General features: G+C 41.9%; 1 protein-coding gene across 3 annotated transcripts in view; it reads right to left on the reverse strand.

The window, feature by feature from the left end:
- kdm6ba (lysine (K)-specific demethylase 6B, a) overlaps positions 1–25,099 on the reverse strand; it is a 114,469-nt gene that overhangs the window by 32,235 nt on the left and 57,135 nt on the right. For all 3 annotated transcript variants that reach the window (XM_036004741.1, XM_036004743.1, XM_036004740.1), the window contains one exon: positions 2,922–2,983. The gene's annotated coding sequence lies outside the window, so the exon portion shown is untranslated. The remainder of the gene's footprint in view (positions 1–2,921; positions 2,984–25,099) is intronic.

Raw genomic sequence — 25,099 nt, forward strand, 5'->3', positions numbered from 1 at the left:
TGACGATTGTGTGAAAAACTCCATCGCTACCTTGTTAGCCGGTTCTTGAATGGGCGTGTGTGTGCAGTGCCGTGAAGCAATTCGTTACAACGCGAGACCTGATATCACGCGATACTTCATGACGCTGAGGCTGGTGGCTCACCGGCCGAAAGTTGCAAGGGTGGTTTTTCTGCTCACAGGCACTAGGGGGGAAGCGAGACGACCACCATTCAACTTGAAAAAAAGTTATATAAACATTCCAATGACTCCGAAGCTGTTCAGTTAAGGTAAATTAAGCTAAAAAAAAACTGCATAGTTCCCATTTAAATATCTGTGCATGAAGATGGCCAGGAGTATTGGTATATTGGACAAAACTAGATACATATTCAACCAAAATACACTACATATTCTGTGCTGCACGCTTATTTTACCATACATGTTAAATTGTGTGGAAGTTTGGGGAAATACCTACAAAAGCACCTTACAAAATATTTGCACATTGCAAAAAAGAGCAATTGGGATAATATATCACAAAGGGTATTATGAGCACAGTAATTATCTGTTTTTGAATTCTGATTTGCTGAAATTTATGGATATTGTTAAATTCAAAACTGCAAGTGGCCGGATTGGCTCAGTGGTAGAGCAGGCGCACATATACTGAGAGGTTTATGCCTCAACGCAGAGGTCCAGGGTTCGAATCCAACCTCTGACGATTTCCTGCATGTCTTCCCCCTCTCTCTCACCTAGCTGTCCTGTCAAAACTTAAAGGTGGAAAAGCCCAAAAAATTCAAAATTGCACAATTTATGTTTAAAGTTAAAGAAAATAATTTACAATGTAACATACACGCAATGTTTAATGATAGAGACGGGGGATATCATCTAAGAGGACAATGTATGTTTAAACAACCTCTTGTGCGAACTGCTGTTAAAAGCATGTGTGTTTCGGGGCGACCTCTAGCTCACCCAGTAAGAGCGTGCGCCCCATGTTGGCTGAGTCCTGCAGCGGCATGGGTTCGAGTCCAACCTGCGGCCCTTTGCTGCGTGTCATCCCCCATCTCTCTCCCACCTTTCCTGTCTATTCATTGTCGCTATCAAATAAAGGGAAAAGCCCCAAAAAAATATCTTAAAAAAAAAAAAAAAAAGCATGTGTGTTTCAGTTTGTGGGGCGACCTTATGGAATGGACATCAAACAGAGCCATAATATCATTCAGTTCAAAAATAGATTACAATACAGAAAGGGATAGACCGAAACATAGCAATGGAATTGTAATGTAAAGGTATTGTTGTATATTGTTGTAAGTTATTGTAAGACCTGAAAGATTGCATGCTGTATTTGCATATCTATTTGTTTTGTAATAATATGATATTGTGAAGTAGGGGCAGAACCTAATAAGATGTATGCTTCCGCCTGCTCCTTCTCGAACTTATCCTTTATTTATTTTTTGGTCTTTGGTAAATTCTGATTGTTTATGTTTTAATTTTGTGGTTTTAATTTGTTTTGTTTTGTTTTGCAACATTGTTGATTGTTCGAGATAAATAATAAATCAAATCAAATCAAATGATATGGACTAAGTCTGGACGTTTTATGTGGAAGATTGGTACAATTTACATGAAATATAATGTAAAATAACTTTACTACTTTGAACTACATAGTAGATAGTAGCAGTAGTAGTAGCACTACTGTATCAATCTAATGTATCTATCACTGTAACTAGTTGTTGGGGAGGGTAGTGTGAAAACCTTTCAGGGAGTATCCTAGTAAATGCAAACATTGGTTGAAATGTGCTGCTTCTATAGCACTGGCTTTTCTCAATTTATTTTCTGGTCTATGAAATGTCAGAAAAAAGTGAATTATAACCATAATATTTTAAATCCCAAGCTGACTTATTCAAAATGCTTGTTTTGTCTGGCCAACAGACCAAAGCCCAGAGGAAAGTAGTTTACCATCATAAAAGACTAAGAACATTTTAAATATTCACATTTGAGTGGCTTGAAAACACAATTCAGAGGAATAGCTGATTTTGTGTGTGTGTGTGTGTAAGAGAGATTGTTTTATTATTTCACAACCACTTCTTTCTTAACTATTGAATGCATGTGTGCGTAATATTCTCCGTGTTTTACTCCTACTCCTGTCTTACTCACTCTCTTTTGACACATCTTGCACTGTTGCTCTATCTATAACCTCCATACTATACAATAGAGCTTGTGTGTGAGCATGTGTACATACACGTATGTGCTTAATGTACTTAGGTATTACCTGTTATTAAATATTAATATATATTCAGGATCCAGTTCAAGATTCTTGTAATTACCTACAGAGCCATCAATGGTCAGGCACCAGCTTACATAAGTGATCTGCTGCACCGTTATGTTGTAAGCAGATCAATGAGGTCCTCAGATCAGGGTTTACTGGCTGTTCCTCGTACTAAGCTGAAAACAAAAGGCAACAGAGCTTTTGAAACAACTGCTCCTAGACTGTGGAAGGCTTTGCCACATGTTTTAAGAGTGACTGCATCTGTTGAAATCTTTAAAAAGCAGCTAAAGACGCATCTTTTTAGGCATTCATTTAGCCACATTGCTGACGGTATTATTTTGTATTTACGTTTTGTGTTTTACTACGATTTATTGTGATTTATTGTGCTTTTTACGACTATTGATCTTTTTTAATGTATATATTTATTTTGCCTGTGAAGCACTTTGTGACTCTGTCTGTGATAAGTGCTATACAAATATAAATATAAATATAAATTGCAGAAGGTGGACACACCACATGAAAAAGTACTCCAAACTAACTTAATCGTTAGAAAAACATTAACACTGCAGTATGTATATGTGTAGGCAGTGTTGTTTGTTTGTGGATGAAAGAAATGACATTAACATATAAACAGAGAAAACAAAGGGAGAGGAAATGGTGTAAACTGTAAGCTAAAATAGAGCCTTACCTGGTGATCATAGGTAATGTAGTCTGTCTCTTTCAGCAGGCCACCATTACACCTCCCACCTCCTGAAATCACAACATGGAGGAACAAAGGTCAGTCTTGAGGTCGAACATTGTCAGCAGCAGCCAGGAGCTGGACACAACTTCATTGGATACTGGTTGGTTACTTGATCAACATTCACACACAAAAAAAGCAGTCACTATGGACAGAAGTCAACGTAAAGTGTACCCTTTTATATTATATCCGTCAACATTTTTTGGTAATCATATTGAGCCTTTTTAGTCAATGACTTTTTTCCGCAAGTCTGTGGTTTAAAATTGGTCTGCAGTGATGTATTGGGGATGATGGAGCGTTTCTATTTATACCTTTTGTCAAAACTAGGTCAAACATGTCTGTGACATTCCAGTGCAAGTTGAAGCAGTGGTCAGCAATCCATAAGCATTTTTGTCAAGGGCTTAAAGATCAACACCTTGTTCTGCCGGCACATGACAACCAGAGCTCATTTTGTATTCTATTCTCTTGTTTCATCATATATGTGTGATGTTTGCTGACTGTTATGTGGTCATTCTGTTGTCAATATGTAATTTGGTGTGGTTTATGAAACCACAATGTTGTGTGTGTGTGTGTGTGTCAGCCAAAATGCACAGCAGGGCCTGGACCAGCGCTGTGGCCATCTGTGTGTGTGTGTGTGTGTTTCTCATGAGCCGCCTGTTCAGTGATTCATTCACAGTGTCAGTGCTGGGCCACATGACTGAGAACAGGTGGCACTCTGGTGTACCTCACCACCCCCAACACACACACACACACACACACACACACACACACACACACACCTCCGTTTGCACCCTGAGAACACACAGCACCTGCCATGTGTTCACAGCGCGAGGTGCGTCAGCCCTAAAATGACGTCACCACAGCAGTGCGTGGCCGTGCACCTCTGAATTTTTGTAACTCGGCGCGCGCTGCACTGTCAGTTCAACATGGTCGGCTGGGAAGCCTCTACAAACATCTGTATGATTTTTCATGTACAGGCCACAGGTAGTCAACCAGCCTTAAGTATGTGGTCAGAGAGAGACACCAGACTGCAAGTTATATCGTTTTCACAATATTCAACAATGTTATCGCATATCGTACATTTCCCTCATATCGTGCAGCCCACACACACACACACACACACACACTTTCTATATCTCTTATAAACTAAGAATGTGACCTTTTAACAAATGGTTGTGGTTGACAGCTGTCGCAACCTAAATGTCACCAGCTCTCTGGTCCTCCTCCTCACACTTTACATGTAACCCACCAGCCTGTCCTCTCTTCCCTTCTCTCTCCTTCTGTAACATCTATGTGGCATTTGACCTTGCTTTGTTAGCAATATGCAAACTGTTTTGACTGTACTGTTGGTCAATGTTCGTGCTAAAGTGTTAGCATGGAACAGCAAAGTGAGTGAGCTACTGTACTTAAGACACATGGATGAATTTGGTGTCTGTTTCCACAAACCATTCCACTACAAGCGGAAAACCTCTCTATCTTTCATTCCTCTCCTCTTTCCTTTCTCATTCTTCTATTTTCTTGCTCTCCCGTCTTTCTTTCTCTCACTCTGATATTCTACCTACAGGGCTGCAACATAAAACACACCCACACATGGCGGCTTCCATATGTTTCTCTATTGAGCTTGTACACACAGAACCAACACATTATACATAGCCTTAGGCAGCATGTGTGTGTGTGGAGGGGGGGGGGGGACAGTTGTGTCAATACGAGGCAGATATAGCTGGCTCAGCCTTCACTGATCTTGCAGCCCGATGGTTAAGGCCCCAAACCTTTGAACTCAAGGTCAAAGGTCACACCCCCTAAAGGGCCACAGCTGGCCACACTATAAAGGTGGACTGGCTGTGTGTGTGTGTGTGTGTGTGTGTGTGTGTGTGTGTGTGTGTGTGTGTGTGTGTGTGTGTGTGTGTGTGTGTGTGTGTGTGTGTGTGTGTGTAGGTGGGTGAAGTAGAATGTGGGGGAGCAGGGCCATCTTAAAAGAAGGAATGCCAGAGAGAGCAAGTGTGTGTTGGAGGCTGAATTGTTGCAAGGGTAGAAAACATTCTTTCATGACACATCGAATAAATGTCACAAGCTTTGACATAATCATTTGACCTTGATCGATATCAGGACTGTGGGAAGAGAAAGAGGGGGGAGGGTTGTGAGAAAGATAAAGAGAGAGAGACCGTGAGAGAGGGAGGAAGGAAGGCATGACAAGGCAAGGCATTAGGGAAATACAAGTTTAGAGAAAAATGTGATGAAATACAGTTTTAAATGGTAATTGTATTAAAACACACAGCGACAGATAAAGAACAAGACCATGTGAGCGCGAACATGAGAGAGATAATGAAAAGCGAGACAGAGTGAGACAAAGATAGAAAGATATAGAAAGTTGTGTTTATCTTTTGTCTGTAAAGGTTAACCAGTGGGAGCATCTCCCTTTGCTCAGAGGTGGAGAGCAGCAGAGATGTAGAAGCTGAGAGGGATGGGTGAAGGATGGAGGAAAGGCCGTGAGCCACACAGACGATGAAAAAGGAAACCAAGATAAGTAGGTTAAGAGAGATAAGGAGGAGCAGGGCTGTTTTGACAGAGACCAATGGGGAGAAGAGAGAATTTATTGTTAGTATTGTGCAGTCGTCTAACCTGACATTCACACCATACAGCACTGTGTTTTAAAGCAAAGGGCTCTATTGGAAGTATGTTGCTAAAAGGTACAGTGAAAACATGAAGTATGATCCAGGAAGTCCAGTTTGAGTAGTAGACTTATAAGACGCCAAAACACAACACAATGATTTACAATACAATGCAGAATGATTTTACGCCTCAGGAAGGTTATCATGGCAACAATCAGTCCATCCACCTTTTGAGGAGTCAAAACAGTGGAAATATGGAATTAATGTTACATAGTAATCGGTTATGGGCGCTTGCTTGTATTTGATTGGCCAACGCAGTGAGTTACTGGATGCACATTTCGTTACGGCAAATGTTGAGCCAAAAAGCTCTGCACACCTGAATGTGTTAGAGACCAGTACAACTTTAATAAAAGTTAAAACTTCTGCAGACTCATTGCAGGTTGATTTATTGATACAAATTTAAACTTTTTTTAATTGATTATTTTTTAAGATGCTCTTTATGGCACTGACAGTTAACCAGTCAGCCATGATAGATGTATATATATATATATATATATATATATATATATATATATATATATATATATATATATATATATATATATATACATACACACACACACACACACACACACACACACACACACACACACACATACATACATATACACATTATATATATATAATGTGGCTGTCAAAATAACACGTTAATTTCGATTAATTAATCTGAGAAAAAATAACGCGTTAAAAAAAATAACGCAGATTAATCTATTCCATATTGACATTTGACCCGGAGCCGTTCTAGCCACCATTCTACTGTAACATGAAGGAGGGAGACGAGAATGTGCTGCCTGGATCATTAATTGGAACATTTACTTGTAAAAATCTTCTTCCTGCCAACCCTGGCTACCGAAATCTGGTGCCACTGATATGTCTGCACTTCTCTCTGATGCTCTGAAACAGACGTTACAGGCAACACAAACACCGCTGCACGTGACGCTAGTTAACACTACATTCAACAGCAGCTAACGTTAGCCTACCGCTAGCTAGTAGCTGGATTAAAAACGGTTAAAATGCTGACAGCTAACGCTAAACGGTGTAAAGTTTGACTGTGTTTTACTGTAGAGGATTCAACACCGGGATGTAACAATCTGCAGCTGCCGTCGGAAAAACAACACAGACGGTGCGTTCAATGAAACTGGTAAACTACAGCCTCGTGGTGCATTTGAAGTTATTGTAAATGTCCTTTTCCCATCTGGTGGTTGTTTTTGTCGTTCAACAGCAATTTACTAGTGAAATAAGTTATTGTTATTGTTATACATTATTATTAAATCATTTAATTTTGACCATATGGCCTTAGCAATAAACAAGCCGTTCTTTAATGTCGCCAACTGTTGTTTAGTACCCTTTTTTTTCTTTTCTTTTTTTACTTTCTTAAAAAGTATCGGTTCAGGCACCGTTAATTATGTATGCGATTAATTTCGATTAATTAATCACAGAGTATGTCATTAATTAGATTACATTTTTTAATCGATTGACAGCCCTAATATATATATATATATATATATATATATATATATATATATATATATATATATATATATATATATATATATACACATTTTCTAATCAAGGCATTAAGATCAATCACACACACACACACATATATATACTGTACAAACACACACAAACTGATGAACATATACAAAACACATATCCACATTCTGTATATGCAATTAAGTACACTCACTCCTGTTCAACAGATGCAAAGGCACCATTTGACACCTGTGTTCCTGTCCTACTGCTTTGCTGCATGCTGTACATACTGACCTAGTGTACAGTAAAATCAACTTAAAGCATTCACGTAATGGCAAACCCACACACCCCTTAGTGTGTGTGTGAGCCTACATGGCGTGAGTAGAGTAGCCATGCTTGGGCTGCTCCAGCCCTTAGTCACTAGTGATTCAGTAGGTCCCTTCAAGTTAGGGCAGTGAGCTTCATACCTGCACACGCACGCACACACACACACACGCACGCACACACACACACACACACACACACACACACACACACACACACACACACACACACACACACACACACACACACACACACACACACAAAATAGCAGGCTGCTGCAGGAGTGGTGGTATATGACAGGGTTTTCTTCCACAGTGTCTTTCAGTCTAACATTCACTGTCTGTCAGTGTGTCTCTCTGTGCCATGGCCATTTGTCTGCTGTTGTGTGTTTAAAGGCAGTCACTCAGAACAGGTTAAATCCTTGAATGGAGCTTTAGTCACCACCATGAGCACTAATCAGCACACATCAAGAAACTAATCATGAGCGTGGACACTTTGTTTTGTGAACAACTTTAGATCTCCTTGAAATGCAGTCAGACCACATCCTGATCTTGTGTGTGACATCAGGGGGTAGATGAGGACATTTGTAAGAGGGTACTGTTGTTCAAGTTGTTTGAATGACAGAGAGGGGTGGTTATGCCCCCAATGCCAATAAGGCATTGGTTCACTCACTGTAGCCTGTTTTACAGATTCCATGAATTGCAGGTGATCATTCAGCTGGTTGGTTAAAACTGTTCAGACAGGATGTTATTCATGTGTTTTCATGTTTTTATCAAATCTACATTTCTCTCCAAACCTCCAAAAAGTGAAATAGAGATAGTAAGACTCACCTGTTTTTGCATTTTTGGTTAAGAACTGTTGCTAAATAAAAAGCTTCATGGAAAATACCAGTATATTAAATGTCACACCACTCAAGCCCAATAGACTGGATTTATTTTTGTGTGTGCGCATTCATGAGAGAGGCAGTAGGTCTGTTTTCTGTCTCATTTGCCAGTAAACATTCAAGTGTTTGTGTGGCTGGAGTTGGCGGAGCTACAAACAGTGAGGAGGAGTGTCAGGTTGACTGTGGTCGGGGCTGTTTGGTTCAGTGAACTGCTGCCACACTGCTTCAGTAAAAGGTCATGGTCAAAAAAACCACGCCTGGCTCACAAACCACCACACCCACTCTGACTCCCACACACACTCACACATGCGAGAAATGAATGGATAGACAAGACAGACAGGCTGACTTCCTCTTTGGGGACAAGCAGGAACATGACACCCACTTAAAGAGGAGGGGGTGACAGACAGACTCAACGACTAGAGCCACACACCCCAAGACTGTCTGAAAACTCACCGGCCGTGAGCCCACAACCAGACAAATAGGAAGACAGAGAGACAGACACAGGGGAGGAGAGAAGAATGAAGAGTTGGTATTAAATCGTGTCTAGACAGACGCTAATGAAAGCAGCTCGACTGTGGCTGCTGCTAAAATCAAGACATGTGAACAGTATGATAAAGCATGAGTTTGTGGTTGTGTGGGTGTGTGTGTGTTAGAAAGATGTTTGAGCAAGTACGTGTAAATGAGAGTTTGATGAATATAACCCTTTAAACACGTCATGTGCTGTTTTTACCCTCACTCTCCTTTCTTTCTTTCTCTCTCTCTCTCTCTCACACTCACACACACACACATACACACACACACACACACACACACACCTAAATTAAACATGGCTTTGCCATCAAGCCCTGAAATGCTGACTTGTCACTTTTATCCCTAAAAACATCATCCAACATACCTGAGTGCAGAACACAAACACGCCTGGCCAAATGTGAATAAGGCGTCCGGTATACTCGCCGTACCCGACCTGTCGTGCGCCAATGTGATGTCATGGGAGCGGCGTAACTATTTATACTCGCGGAATGGTGGTCGCAACACTAGTTGCAGTCTTCTCCTGAACAGAGGTGTCGCTAATGAGGAAAGGCTACCGACTTTGCTATTTCTATGGACTAGAAGAAGAAGAAAAAGGTAAACAACGGCAGAACTGGCAGCAGCATTGACGTCAATGTTTTCGATTTGATTCGATGACCTACTTCGTCGGATCAAGCCTTTCATTTACCACAAAAGAACTCATCTTGACCCGGTAAGTTTACAAGAGAGACTTGCAGTCACTCTGAGAGTCCTGGCATCCAGTTGTCCTCGAACTCGCCCATGCTTCCTGTTTCCGCTTTGTTGCGCGCCACTGAAAAAAATAGAGTGGTGCACGACCTCCGGTTGCGCACTTAAAATCCTGGCGAGCCAGCGAGATCTACGTCATTTTGACGTCACATTGGTGTGCGCCAGGTCGGCTGCGGCGACTGTAAAAAGGCCTTAACACAGCAGTTGGATACTTGAATACGTCTTTCTCTAGTCCCACCATCAGGCCAAGGTTTCTACTCGTACAGACAAATGATTATCAAAACTGTGGAGTGGAGATTTTACAGAATAAAACATGACAGCAGACATCCATTAAATTTGCTGACCACAATTATGCTCCAAAGGGGTTGAAAACCTTGGGGAAAACTTTGCTTTTTTTTGACTGCCACCAAAAATGCATTCCTGGCTGTATAAATTGTGTCTCATCTTTAACAGACAAATGGTGGAATCATGGCTTTGTTACAGCAACATGGTGAGAGCTGGTCACCTTTTAATGCCAAACAAACATGAAGAGACACTGGTTGTGCTGATCACTCAAGCTTATAACATGCTCGCTCTACTGTAGTGTAACATTAGCGTTACTTATTAGCCACACAACTCATGTCTCTGAACCCTAGATAACACAAGTGTTATGACCTCTATCTGAAGGTAAAGCATAGCAAACCATGTACCTATGACTCATTACGGTCATTGGTATGCAGGTCACTTGATGAAAAATGGGTAAATATATAAGGCCCCAACCGAAAGGTTTGTGATAGCAGGTAACTTCATGTCAAACAACAAGCTAGTTGCTGTGATTGAGAAATCAGCAGCAAAATGACTGACACCTCATCAGTTGCAGAGTATGGCTTGTATCCAAAATAATTGGATTCAAAGTCAGAGTCCGATTGAAATGTAAGAAAAATACAACGCACCTTCAGATTCTACAGATCTGCATTAGTCAGTTTTCCCCATTTCTGAATAACAGGACAATACCCTAATGACCCAGAAGACTGTGTATTCTGACACACTGCTGGTAGCTCAAAACCAATAACATTCGAATGAAGAGATGCAAGCAGACGGCATGCCTTAACTCACCCCACACACACACACACACACACACACACACAGGCAGACAGAGAAATGTATCCTCCTGAGGCATCCCCTTCATACAAGCTAAACAAAATAAACACATTGGAAAAAGAAGAAAAGAAAGGGATCTTTTTGATGAGGGTAATACATGGTGGGACTCTGTTAATGAGTCATAACAACAGCATTTTCCTCACCCTTTAAAAAACTGTGTGTGTTGTTTTGTGTGTATGCGTGTGTGTGCAATATGATTAGGGAATGAAAGGAGTTTATGAGGAAGGTGTGTTTAAGGCTGTAGGCATTACATTAGCCCAGGATGCACTCTTACTGTCTCTGGTGCTAAGTGTGTGTGTGTGTGTGTGTGTGTGTGTGTGTGTGTGTGTGTGTGTGTGTGTGAGAGAGAGAGACAAAGCTGGAGAGTGGTCAGACAAGTCCTGCCAAGCCCACATACCAGTGCAGAAGTGCTAAACTATACTATCCAGTTGCACAATGCCATTTAAGTTAACTGTCACATACCAAAAAGACTGACTCAGGACTGTATAATCACACTGCTGTGTGTGTGTTCGCTCCAAACCGCAATGATTTCATACCTAATAAATATAAAAATGATAATTTCTAATTTGCAATCAGCCACACTGGGTGAGCTTAACAATGGTGTGTTTGAGAGTGAAAGTGAGCTAAATAACAGCGCGTGAAAGAGCAGTACTGTGTAGGTTACACTGGTGTATAGCTTGAGCTGCATCTTCTGCATCTGCTCACAAAGACTTCTTTATCTGCTGTGGCACACGTGATCCCCACATGGTGGCTCATACCGTCTTCACAGGACCACACACACACACACACACACACACACACACACACACACACACACACACACACACACACACACACACACAAAGACTCTCACACACACACATACTCTTAAATATGTACTTGCACTATATGACAAGCACTCAAATCACTTTCACCAGCAAGTAAGCATACAAACCCATAATGTATAAACACCAACCCCGCCCTTCTCCTCCTCTGTGTCTGTAGGGTAAGTATCTTCCCATAGTCATTTAAAGGGCTCCCTCCAGACACTGTGACCCCACACTTCCTGCACTGGGTAGGCGCCAGAGCAGATGGGAGCGCACGCATGCATGCATGTGTGTGTGTGTGTGTGTGTGTGTGTGTTACTTGTCAGTGTGTATCTATTAAAGGTACTTTAAGCGATGTCATACGTTTTTTAGGCTACAACATGTTTTGTCACATACAGCAAACATCTCCTCACTATCCGCGAGCTGCCGGTCCCCTAAACACACTGTAAAAAAACATAGGGTCCACACACGCCAACAAAAACAAAGTGGTCCAACCTGGACCATGCAAACATACACAAACCGTGTTCCAGTGTTCAGCCAATAACAGACAAGAAGGATTGTTTTTTTGTTTGTTTTTTTTTTGGGGGGGGGGAGGGGGGTTAGTGCGCTAAAGCACAGAAGGGAGTGGACGGGATGAGGAGGAGGGAGGAGCGAGCTAGTCTTCGTTTTGTTTGAAAATACTTTGAACGTCAACAAGAAGTAACGTCACCCAACATCGCTTAGAGCACCTTTAAGGTGTAACTACCATAACAAAGAAACTAAGTCAAGCGGGAAGACAGAAAGCAGAACAGAGCAAAACTGAGAGAAGCTCTGCAGAAATTAATTTCATGGTGTGAATGAGAAATGTTTCACATCCTCTATCTCACCATACCTAACCCTAAAGAATATATGAGAGGTAGATAGAGTAATAGTATCTACATTGGAAAAGAATGCATTCTAATACTCTGATCTCCTTCCTTTTGGCTGATTATAATATTGTAATATCACTCTACTGTTGCACTTGAAATAAATCAGTTAAATGCCTGAAATAAAAATGAAAAATTAAAGTGGGGAAAATGCTTGGACTGCTACTATTTTTTGAAGGCCAAGGACCACCTCTCCTGAGTCTTATACAATTGTGCCTTGACATTAACACGAGAGCTGCTGATGTCAGCGGGTGTTGTTTTGTGTGTGTCTTCATGAATGTGTGCCATGATCATAATGTTCCTCTGGTGTTGATACATTTGATACCAACATGAAAAATGGATGGCCAATATGTGCGCTGTCAATTATAAATAACCAAAGACAGCTATAAATATTGTAATGGTGAGGGTAGCATTACACGTGTGTGTGTGTGTGTGTGTGTTAGATACAGTATGAATATCACATGCAGTGGGAGGGACTTAAGCAACTTTATAGTAGGGCCGGATTTCAACCATTCGCAAATCTTTCAGCGTTGCAATGAATGGCAAATACTCTGCCAATCTGTTGTAATCATTCTTGTAATCCTCTTCCATAGGAATTCAAGTGCAGGCAGCCTTATGAACACGCATCACACACGCACACACACAGTTTATGCTAATGCTGCATTTGATCCTTCTACATCTTGTATTGTGTCCTTATTTGAGGTGTGTGCAGTATGCATGTCTCTGTTCTTGTATTTGAAGTGTGTGTGCGTGTCTAAGACAAGCCTGTGTGTGTAAATGTGTGTCCTTGACCAGCTGCACAGGGCAGAGGAAATGAGGCGGAACTCAATCTGGTCCACACCTGTCTGTCTCTCTCTGGAGGGAGGAGCCTAGGGCCACCCACCCACACACACACACACACACACACACACGCGCACACACGCGCACACACACACACACACACACACACACACACGCACACACACACACGCGCACACACACACACACACACACACACACACACACACACACACACACACACACACACACACACACACACACACACACACACACGCGCACACACAGCAAATAGATTATGCATGCAGCAGCCAGCTAAGGAGATTGGATCTATTAATGTATACCGAGACAGTTTTATGTTTGTGTACGCTTCCTGAGAGAGAGGAAGGACAGAGAAAGAGAGAGCAATGGTGTCTATTTGTGTTTGTGCTGCATAATGGGGTGAGAGGGAAAGATATTAAAAGAGTGACACTCATTAAGTAAAGAGAAAGCGAGGATGACAGACACAGGCGAGAGGGAAGACTCCTTTAGGAGAAAGCAGACAGGAGCGAGGGATGTGGTGGAGGCAGGGAAGATGAAGAGATCGGGGATGACAGTGTGAGCCACGCCACACAAGGACAGAGAGAGAGAGAGAGAGAGAGAGCGCGCACTGGTATGGGAGGGTGGGGGGGGTTACTTCGGGACGCCAGAACCCAGTGACATGACATAGATGCACTGTGCTACTGTGCAGAGAGCAGAAGGGATGAGGGTATAGAGCGACAGAGGAGGAGAAGAAGAAGAGGGGGGTGGGTGTGTGAGAGCTTACTGCCTCTCTGCTCTGTTTCCACACAGTTCTGTGGAGAAGACGATGGTACGCTAAGTGTGGAGATGAAAATGTGTTTCTTTATGTTAAAAGATTGTAACACCAAGCCAGGCTACAATTCTGCTGCCTGATTCATAAAATCCGACAGTGCACAAGCATTGAATAGCAGGACCTACTTCTGCAATCTCTCTCTCTCTCTCAGCCTCTGCTGTTGTTCAAACATGTGTCATGTTGAATGCTAGTCTCGCATTGCCAGACCTTCCTCCACAGCGCTGCAGAGGAGGGTCTGGTTAGTCCACACAGCATTCCAGGATGGGAGAAAAAGATGCTCTGGTTTATTGCCATTTCTTTAAACCAATCACAGTCGTCTTGGGCAGCGCTACGCGCTGGACAGTGCCGCTGCAAAATTGCCTCGGGAAGGAACTTGTTTTGGTGGAACGTGTACGTTCAAAAGTTGTTTTAGTCGTGCAACAGAAAACTCAGATTGGACAGATAGTCTAGCTAGCTGTCTGGATTTACCCTGCAGAGATCTGAGGAGCAGTTAACCATAGTCCTCAGAAATCCACCAGGGTTTAAAATTACAACACAAAGAAAGCATAAGGTAACGGACATCCGGCAGAAAAGAAGGACATCCGGCGGAATTTCCAGTGGCACCAGAACAATCCCGGAAGTGGAACGTGGTGGATATAGACTATGTTGAATGTGTTACAGAAATGTTACTAGGTCTGACCTAGTAAGATTGCTGTCCTGACTTTTACCTAAACGTGACTTAGGTGCTTATTCAGACATGAGACTAACATGTTAAATTGCCATCAGATTAACGTAAAGTCGCGCATGTCTGGAAGAGGCAAAAGGATAACATGTTTATCTTCTTCTGTAAAGATTCAGTAAACAGAGAAACACCAGGGAGAGACAGAAGAGACAAAACGCATGCTACATGCAGCAATTTTAATGCAAAACAGATTCAGATGCACACATTGTAGCATAGAGAAAATTATATATGCTGTCTTGTCTGCTCGATACCACATACACCCACACATACACACACCATCAAATTTCCAAGTCGCATGCAGAGGACCTTACAGCAGAAGCTTCCACCCACACACACAATCATTTGTATTTCTTTTCACTACAGAATGGTAGTGAAAATTAGCATACATATATGCATGCAGGCGTGCTATCAGTCTGCCAACATATAACAGCAGAGCCCTCCATCCATCCTTCCTTCCATACATACACCCTAACCCCTATTCATCTCATCCCCTGCTTTCCTCCATCCCTCCCTTCACACCTGCCAGGCCTACAGCAAGGTCACACACCTCAATTACCCTGTACACACACACACACACACACACACACACACACACACACACACACACAAAGAGCGAGAGAGGGTGTGTGATAGGGAGGGAAGATAAGACAGGAGGGGGTGAGAGCGGATTTCACGCTACCCTGAGCACTGGCTAGCGTGCACCAGTGTTTCGGACATTTTATTTATGATGTACCTGCTCTCTCCTCTCTGCTTTATCTCCCTGTTTGGGTCTCTGGTTCAGGCAACCATAAGCATTATACTTTGATAAACACCTTTATCAGCCAACCATATGAATAGTTACCAATTATGGTACCTGCACATATTCTGTGTGAAAAAACAGGAATGCTGCTTCACTGCATGATCACAAATCTGTGTCAAAAGTGTCATGTTCAGATTGAAATATTCACAAAACAATGTGTCATCACAATTTTTTATCACAACTGCATGCAGCAATGTAACGTGAGCAGCCGCAAAGAGACTTAATAATCACCGGCTTAACATCACTACAAGTCTGAATATCAGGCTGCAACATTGACACTAATGTGCCTTACAAATAACACATCATGAATCCCAATGTGCCTAATAGCCATATTAATGTACTCGTGTTAAATGTGATCCTCCTATTAGGTCTTTTTGTATCTGCAGGCAGACTGCTGTTCACCCATGCAGCCACAGGATGCAACCAGCTGTGTTTACACTGTGGGCTAATACAGCCGCCATATGGCAACAGAGTACAGGACACACACACTGCTCCTGGAAACTGCAAACACAGTGCCCAAACAGTACACAGTGCATGCACAGGCCTGTGTTTAAACCTCCAGTTTGATTGGAAACTTTGAATAAAAGACTCAGAGGAGTTGGTCTAAACCTAAAACTTGGGAATAAATAGAAAGATTTCTGAAAGAATATTTTGTAGCAGTGGGAGGGTGGAGTCCAGTTTCGGCTGTAACACTCATTAGAACCACATCCCTGCTCCAATATATTAAAACCACCTACACATGTCAGCCAATGGCCATCAGCTGATGAATGTAGAAGTTTTTATTGCCTTAAACATCTCTTATTAAAGATTTTTCAACTCCCAAAGCCACTTGAATGCATGGACATGGGTTTTTTTATGCCTCAAGAAGAATATATTTAGGGTCATAGTTTCCATTTTTCTGCTGAATGAATAAAGAGGGAATAAGACTGAATATGCAGTGTTGAGAATCAGACAGAGAATAGATTGAGTACAAATACTGTGAAGCCTGTAACTCTATTCTCTACATCAGTGATAGCAATCCTGTGGGAGAGAGCGTCAGCCTGTCTCATGACCTCCTCCATCACCCTGCCCCACCCAACCCACACACACTCTTTACCATATTGTATCAGTGGAGTACAGTATAGGCAGCTTCCAGAGTGACATCTAACACTAGTCAAACAAAGGAAACAGAGAAAATCAATTACAACACCAACACTCACCCCCCCCCCAACCACTCACCCATCCACTTCTCCCTTTTCTGATCTTTGCAATCAAAGCCATCTGATCACAGTGTGTGTGTGTGTGTGTGTGTGTGTGTGTGTGTGTGTGTGTGTGTGTGTGTGTGTGTGTGCGTGCGTGCGTGCGTGCGTGCGTGTGTGTGTCCATGCATTCATGTGTGTGTGTGTGTGAAAGCGATAAAGATGCAAAAAACCAAAAGAGGTTTTGGACAGATGTATTTCTAGGTTTTGATTGACACAGATTTACAAGTTTATGATTAGGATGAAGAAAGGGGAACAGGACCAGGGAAGGAGGAATAAAAGAAAAAGGGGTAGACAGAAAGAAGAGAAGGCTGTGAACCGATGGAAGAGAGGGAAGGAGAGGCACAGTGCAGACAGACAGAAAAGGGATGGAGGGCTCAAGTCCTCGAGACAGATCCTGTTACGGGTCTGGGGGCAAGCAGGCGCGCAAGCACGGACGCTCCTGCATGCGCACACACACGTGCAGGAACACACACACACACACACACACACACACACACAGGTCACAGTGCACCCGCTGCCCTCCAGACACACTCACGCAGAGACACAGATATCCTCGTAAACGCTCCAAGACAGACGCAGCTGCCATTTCTACAAATGCATGACTGACACAATTGCACTTATGAAATAAAGTCTACACATACGCACAAAAGAATCTGCTAAAACACTATAAAAAAACAGGCAAATTTGAAAGATTTGATTGGATCTTACCAAATAAATTTACTCCTGAGTGGCTCAGCTGTGACTTATGACTTCTGTATTGAGAAGAAGTGGAGCGAGAGACATTGTGGGACACACAGGCGCACACACAAAGGCACAGTTATCATAGAAGTTACACAAGTGACAGGGGTCAGTGTTCAGTGTGGAACTGGGTTAAAGAGACAGGTGATGTAACATGAGAGAAAGCAAGAGTAGGAAAAAGACAGGAAGAAAGGGGAGAAGAAGAGAGCAAAGAGGAGGTAGCAGGTTGGGTAGAAAAAAAAAATGAAAAAGAATAGAAGAGGGGGAGAACATAGAGGAATAGGAGGAGGAGGAAGTAGACATTGGGAAGAATGGGCAGAAATGAAAGAGGAAAATTAGGAGAAGACACTTCTAACTAAATAATCTACAAAGCAAAACTTCCCCCTCCTCGTCGATCACTTAATTACAGCTTTCACCCTCCAGACACACACACACACACACACACACACACACACGGACTGCACAATATATCATTTTTTTTATTGTTATCGCAATATCAACTGCCGCAATATACATATCGCGAAAGGCTGCAACATATCGCGAAAGACACTCAGAGATGTGTTAGTTGAAAGAAAATATCAGCAGAATACTGCACTTTAAAATGTAACTGTCATTCTTTTTTTAGTGCTGCCTTTTATGTTGATTCAATGTTAAATCTTTTCTGTAAAAGCAAGTTGGAAATTATTTCCTTGTATGTGTTTTATATTCAACAAGCAATTTGTTGTATTTTAGCAGAATACTGAAAGCAGCAGAACTGAGAACACTTTAATATGTGTTTATTTATTGCAAGTTATATCGTTTTCACAATATTCAACAATGTTATCGCATATCGTACATTTCCCTCATATCGTGCAGCCCACACACCCACACACACACACACACACACACACACCCACACACACACACACACACACACACACTCCTTCTCTTTTTCTTCACCTACTTGAAACATAATCAGGTTAATGCATTACCATAAGTCAATCAGATGGATCGATTGAGGTCACTGTGGGGTCACTCACATGTCATAGCCAGTGTGTGTGTGTGTGTGTGTGTGTGTGTGTGTGTGTGTGTGTGTGTGTGGTTGTGTGTGTGGTTGTGTGTGTGTGTGTGTGTGTGTGTGTGTGTGTGTGTGTGTGTGTCTTGCCATTTTTTATGTGTCTGTAATAAACATCCACAGATGTGTACTAATCTGATCACTGGAGTCAGATGTAGAGTTTAACTGGTGTGTATTGCTGCTTTCCCATGTTGCTAGGCTTCTGCTGAATGCTGCTTGAACAGATTGAACCTTGGGGGTCAGAAATTGTCTCTTACTGTACACCTATTCCTGAAGCAAGTAAAACCAGTGAGACCAGGCGGGACTGAACACTACATTTAAGTCTTGCATCATTAACAACAGAAGCTAAACACATACATGGGAGCAAACCCAGCTCCCTGACAGAGGTTGTGAAAGAGACTCACCTTTTCATTCACAAAGATTCCCAGGCACAAACACTAAAGTGCAAAACCTAACCTGCATCTACTTTTGAAGGTGGTTCCAAGCACATACACTCAGCTTCAAACACAAACACAGATGCAGACAAAAGTAATGAAAACAACTTCACATGCACAAACAATGAGAAGCTGGGCATGAGAAACACCAGAAATAAACGAATACAGAGAAAACGAAAAGGAGAACAGCATTGGAGCAGAAACATTCAAGAGCCTGCACATTTGTTATGCGCACAATTACAGAGTGCAGTAAAAACACAGGGCATGGGCCAATCATCATGCGTTTGTGTGTGTTTATGTGAATCTGTGTTTGTGCACTTATATTATACTTTATATACTATACATTTTAGGCATTTAGTAGCTGCTCCTACCCAGAGTGCAGCAGTAGCATAAGCCTATATGCAGATATCATTACAACCAGCTCATAATGAATACAAGTAACAACACATTCCTTTTTCTTAGGAATATTCATGCATCATTCTCAGGCAAATAAAGACTTACTTTGTGCAGAAATAGGAGCAAAGACAGCACAATCAAATCAAATAACTGACAAATCTAAAACTCAACAATCTCTAGTGTTTGACCCTCCTCAACATTCCCTCCTCTTGAATTATAAGATATAAAGGATTCTGCATCCTTCATTACAGAGCTAGCAAACTTTAACAATCCACAACCCTTTACAAACATGATGCAAGAGACGCTATATCCACACTGCACCACCATTGACCTTTGCCAAGAAGTGATAATAATCAGCCATGCAGCGAGGACTCGTGCATGGGACACACACACACACACACACACACACACACACACACACACACACACACACACACACACACACACACACACACACACACACACACACACACACACACACCTGTGTACGCCAGTCAAATGCTCCTTGTTACAGAGGCCACAAGAAACCCATAGAACAATCACACAATCTCTGTGTGTTCAGGTGCATAAGTGTGTGTGCGTGTGTGTAAGTGTGTGATAGATTTCGTCTTCACTCAGCCTGCCAATCCCCTGTCTATCCCCAGTAGTAGTGACACAGCCCTCTCCTGACTGAGACAACTGGAAGCCATTACCTTAAATCAACAAACCTCAGCTTGTCTCCATCACACAAAGACCCCATGTGCATGCTCAGCATACTACATCTGCCAATGGCCCTGTGTGTGTGTGTGTGTGTGTGTGTGTGTGTGTGTGTGTGTGTATTCAAAATGTCTCAGCATGGATATTTTTCTCTTAACCTGCCATATATCTCTTCATCTCCAGCCCTTTATCTTTCCTCTTGTGCATCTCTTTGACTGCAGCTCAAGTCCAGACGAACTTGGGACGTAGGTTTGACTTTCCACCAGACTGCCTAGCCTTTCTGTCTCTGTATTTCATCATGTCTTTCATGCTCTCGTTGTCTTACTCTCTGCTAATCATATACAGCTACCTACACAGGCTAGTTTCAATGGTGGATATTAGCTCCAAGGCCAAAGCTAAACTGCCTGAGCCCTTTGACCCCGCATAATAGAATTAACCACCTAAGCCTTATCCCTCTGTGCCTTAACAAACTGTGCTTATGAATATAAAACTAGTGTAGTCATAGATAATAAGCCTCATAGAAAAAGCCTCAGACCAGAACATTTAGCCACAGAATTAAATGCAACTACTGTACTACTGTCTGTTTTTTGTGTGTGTGTGTGTGTGTGTGTGTGTGTGTGTGTGTGTGTGTGTGTGTGTGACAGAGTAACTGTTTGCACAAATTCTGGCAAGTATGCTCTGAACAGCTTACTCTTGTGTAAGGAGAATACTTGCACTTGTGCAGTATTTAATACACCACATTGCACCTTGGAAATCTTTTGGAGACAAAACAAGGCCAGCTGGTACCACCCACTACCTATAAAAAAACCCCAATATTTGTTTCAAACACATTCCAAAGGATGTAGAGGACTTTGTCGAAACTAGCGGGAACATCAGCATTACCTTCAAAAGATGAAAAACACTCTGAGATGAAAAATATGTAGATAAACATAAAATCAATGAGCACATAACAGCAAAGGTTGCTGCCAAAGATACTGTATATATACGTTATATATATATATATATATATATATATATATATACACGTATATATCATATAACATTCTATCAATCAGAGTAACAAATAGGTATTTATTTACATGAATGTGTCTCTAATTATTGCTTGAACACAAGCTGTTATTAGCCCAGCTCCCCTCTGTCCACAGACACAACCCAGCCACGGCGCCAGCCAGCCAGCCTCCCCTCACCTCCACCCCTTCACCTCCTCTCTTGCCTGTCTGCTCCTCTCCTTCTCCTCCCCCTTTTCCCGTTTTAAACACAAGGCAGCCCACCCCTCCCCCTCTCATCTCTCTCTCTTCTTTCTGTCTCCCTTTTTCTTCTTCAGGCAGCACACTCAATCAACCTCACCCTCCTCCTCCCCGCAGCCATCTCAGCCTCCATTGCAATGAATGCACAATCTCCCTCCTTTAGCTGTGGGGGGAGTGCCCCGGGGCTGAGGAGGGGTAAAGAGGAGAGCAGCACAAATGCACACACACAAATTCAATCACAAAAACACACTCCCCCCTCCCCCTCTATGTGTGTTTGTGTGTATGTGCACATCTGCAGAGGAACACAGGAACACCGTGGGTGATAGACGGGGGTGGGAGGTTTGGGTGGCGTCCTAATGGCTCTCAGTGCAGGAAATGGCTTGTTGCTACACAGACAGCTCCAGAATCAACTGTTATCACAGGCCAAATCCCCATATTTTATCTGCATCTGCAAAACACACACGTTTACTCACAGCTGGGCCCCCTCCCATCCCTCGCCCAACTAATGACTATGCAAAACTGTAGCCTACAGAGAAAAAAAAAAACAGCCATATTATGCCATTGCCATATTATATATGATATTATACTATATAACTTATGCTGCATCTTATTGTATCTACCAGTATATTTTTGGTTTTTGTTGTATGTGTTGTTTTCTCATGTCCTTTTTACTGAGAAGAAAGGAAGGTTGTTTAGTAAGGTAGGCTGTTACCTGGAGAAAGCCTGAGAGATGAGGAAAAAAAGATTTTAGCAGGATAAACTACTTTAGGCATGACTTTAAAAAATCTGCACATAAAAATTATTTCTTTTGAAAGTATAGTTATTTATGTATTAAACACAATAAGGTTGGCATGACACGGAAATAAAAACTTGAGAATTTCAATTCTACTATATACCATATACTGTTCTCTTGTATGCCATACATTGTTCAACTTGCTATACAACTGCTCATTAAAGAATACTAGTACAGTGCCGTTCAAAATGTTTGGAATGGGCCGTTGCTTGGTCTGTGGTATTGCTGCTTGTAGCTTTCTCCCAAACCATTTAACCCCAAAATGACTTACAGAAGGACCTCAAAGCACTTAATATGCAGTCACACTCTATAGCCTAGGCTACTACTGTGTTCTCCTACTTCAGAGAAAAAAAATATTGTACTAATTCACCTGACAGAGAATGTTGCAGATTCATAATTTACATATAACAATATTTATATTTATATAATTTATAATTAAAATGTGGAGTAATCATAGACATTGGCTTCATGGACTGATGGTGGTACGCCATGCTCGTCATATATCGTTAACGAATTTAACACTTTAGCAGAGGTGTTCATTTCCAAAAAGGCTTAGTGGCTTGAAGGTTAATGTTGAAGTATGGATTTGTTTTGGATTTTGCAGATGGTAATGTTATTAGGGTTATAAGTTAGCAACACACTTAAACAACCAGTGAGCATAGAGGGTGAGAAGGAAATAGTGGTGAATTTACAGCTCACAGCAACTTAATACAATATATAGTTTATCGATATAGTGTTCATACGATCTAGTGTAATGCAGAAATGTTATTGAGTTTCCTCTTAGTGAAATACTGAGTGAATTTAAGCTGGACCTTTATTGTGAAGGGTAGACACGGAAGAGCCAGCGTTATGGCAGCGCTTTTTTTCTCAACCTTTATTGTGCGGCCGTTTAGTTTTATTCACAGTTTTTTAATATCCAATATCCAACGCTGTCCAAACCTTTCCAAATTTCAAACCCCAAGGTCATTGGGTACCCAGGAACCCAATTGTAAAGTAGATTGGATGAACAGTCCATGAGATATTTTTCTGACGCGCACACACACACACACACTCCCCAAATTTATTAGAAAGATGATTTCCCCTTCTATAACATAATAGTCCATTCTAAATCAGTTATGTTCAACCATTTAATATTTTCATTTATCAGATCACATTTGACTGTCTATTTAACTGTACAGCACAGTTTAAACAATTAGTTACTCCATTTGATCAAATATACAGAACTCCATCAAAAAGTAATCCATCCTAGCATAATCAATTCTGCCATACCACAATGTAATATATCATGCCTTATCATATTCTCCTGTAATACATAGTTCTCTGTATTTAGTATATGAACCAGCAGCACAGTATAAACAGATTAGCACAGCATTAGCGCTGGCTGTGTCCTGTGTACAGTTTATCCTTATCGGGCAAGACTGAGGTAGTGAGCGAGCAGCTATGATGTATTCCAGCCCACAGCAGGCGACCCTGGCTGAACCGCGCCTGGCATGCCATTGGATATTGGATAATCACAGTTGGACAGGAAATGGTGGAGTTATAAAAAAAATTGAAGAAGAAAAAAGTAAAGAGAAATGTCAGCGAGTAGAGGATGCTCTACTTCCGCTGGTAATGAACTAATGAAAAGAGAGAAAGGAGGAAATTCCCCATGGGGAACAGGAAGGGTGGGGGCGGCAAATGGAATAGTAACAGTGATTTTGCTTTGTGTGTGGAAGTCTCTGTGTGTGTGTGTGTGTGTGTGTAGTATTGTAGGGGTCAGTTTACAGTAGTATGGGTGGGATGCCTTTCTAGTTAGGCTTTTATTCTAGGAATATTTGTATTGGTTTAAACACGGGGGGCACAGATTTAATTAGGACAGGGACACACACACATACACACACACACACACACACACACACACACACACACACCCCAATATTAGCTCCAGGCAGACGCCGGCACAAGTGTTGTGTTTCTCACACCATCGCGCAGGGAGGACACAAGGACACACACAGACACACAGACAGACACAGACACACACGCACACACACTTACAAAACGGGTGCTGCTACCGCAGACCAGACTACTGACAAGAACAAGCTGAAAGCCCCCAGTCCACAACACACTGGACAGGATAAACACACACTGCAGTACTGAGCTGTGTGTGTTTAACTATGTGTAAGAAGCTAATGGATGCCGGCATCTGTGTGTGTGTGTGTGTGTGTGTGTGTGTGTGCAGAAGAGATAAGCATTAATCAGTGAATGCCTAGGCAGCAAAGTCACAAGACCCATGTTCAATACAGTCACCTGCCTATTTCACGATGAAAGATAAAGTCGGGAGAGATACTAGTGGTAAAATGAAAAGGAGACGAGGAGGAGAAAGAAAGGGAGACCTTTTGTGCAAACTGGCATTTAAATCAGCAAAGAGTGAGGAGAGAAGATGAAAGAAACAGAAAAGAAGAAGATGCCAAAGGAGTGAAAAGTGATGAAAAAAGGAGACAAAGAGATAGAGAAGTAAAAATTGACTACTTTTGTATTTTGTTTTCCGCACCGGTGAGCCAGCTGGCTGCGGAGCCGTCAGAGGGCATTTAAATCACCCGGCTCTGACATGAACCACAGATTTTTAAACTTACATGTTGGGACTTTCAGCACTCTTCTTGATATGATTTCCTTTTGTTACACAGTAAATGTCTTCATTTGTTTTTATGTAAAGCACTAGCATACACTATTTAATAACTAATCTAATAGGACCTTTCACTCTCTCAACCTCAGTACACAATTAGCCAGGACAGGAAAAATATTTTACCAAAAAGGGGCTCTGTGGTCCAGTGCTTCTCTATTTTGGGGCATTCTTCACATGCAAAAGTTTGGGAAGCCCTGTGACATAAACATTCAAGTCCGTCCACAAAGACACACATATA

This window comes from Sander lucioperca, chromosome 9 (assembly GCF_008315115.2).
Source record: "Sander lucioperca isolate FBNREF2018 chromosome 9, SLUC_FBN_1.2, whole genome shotgun sequence".
NCBI lineage: Eukaryota > Metazoa > Chordata > Actinopteri > Perciformes > Percidae > Sander > Sander lucioperca.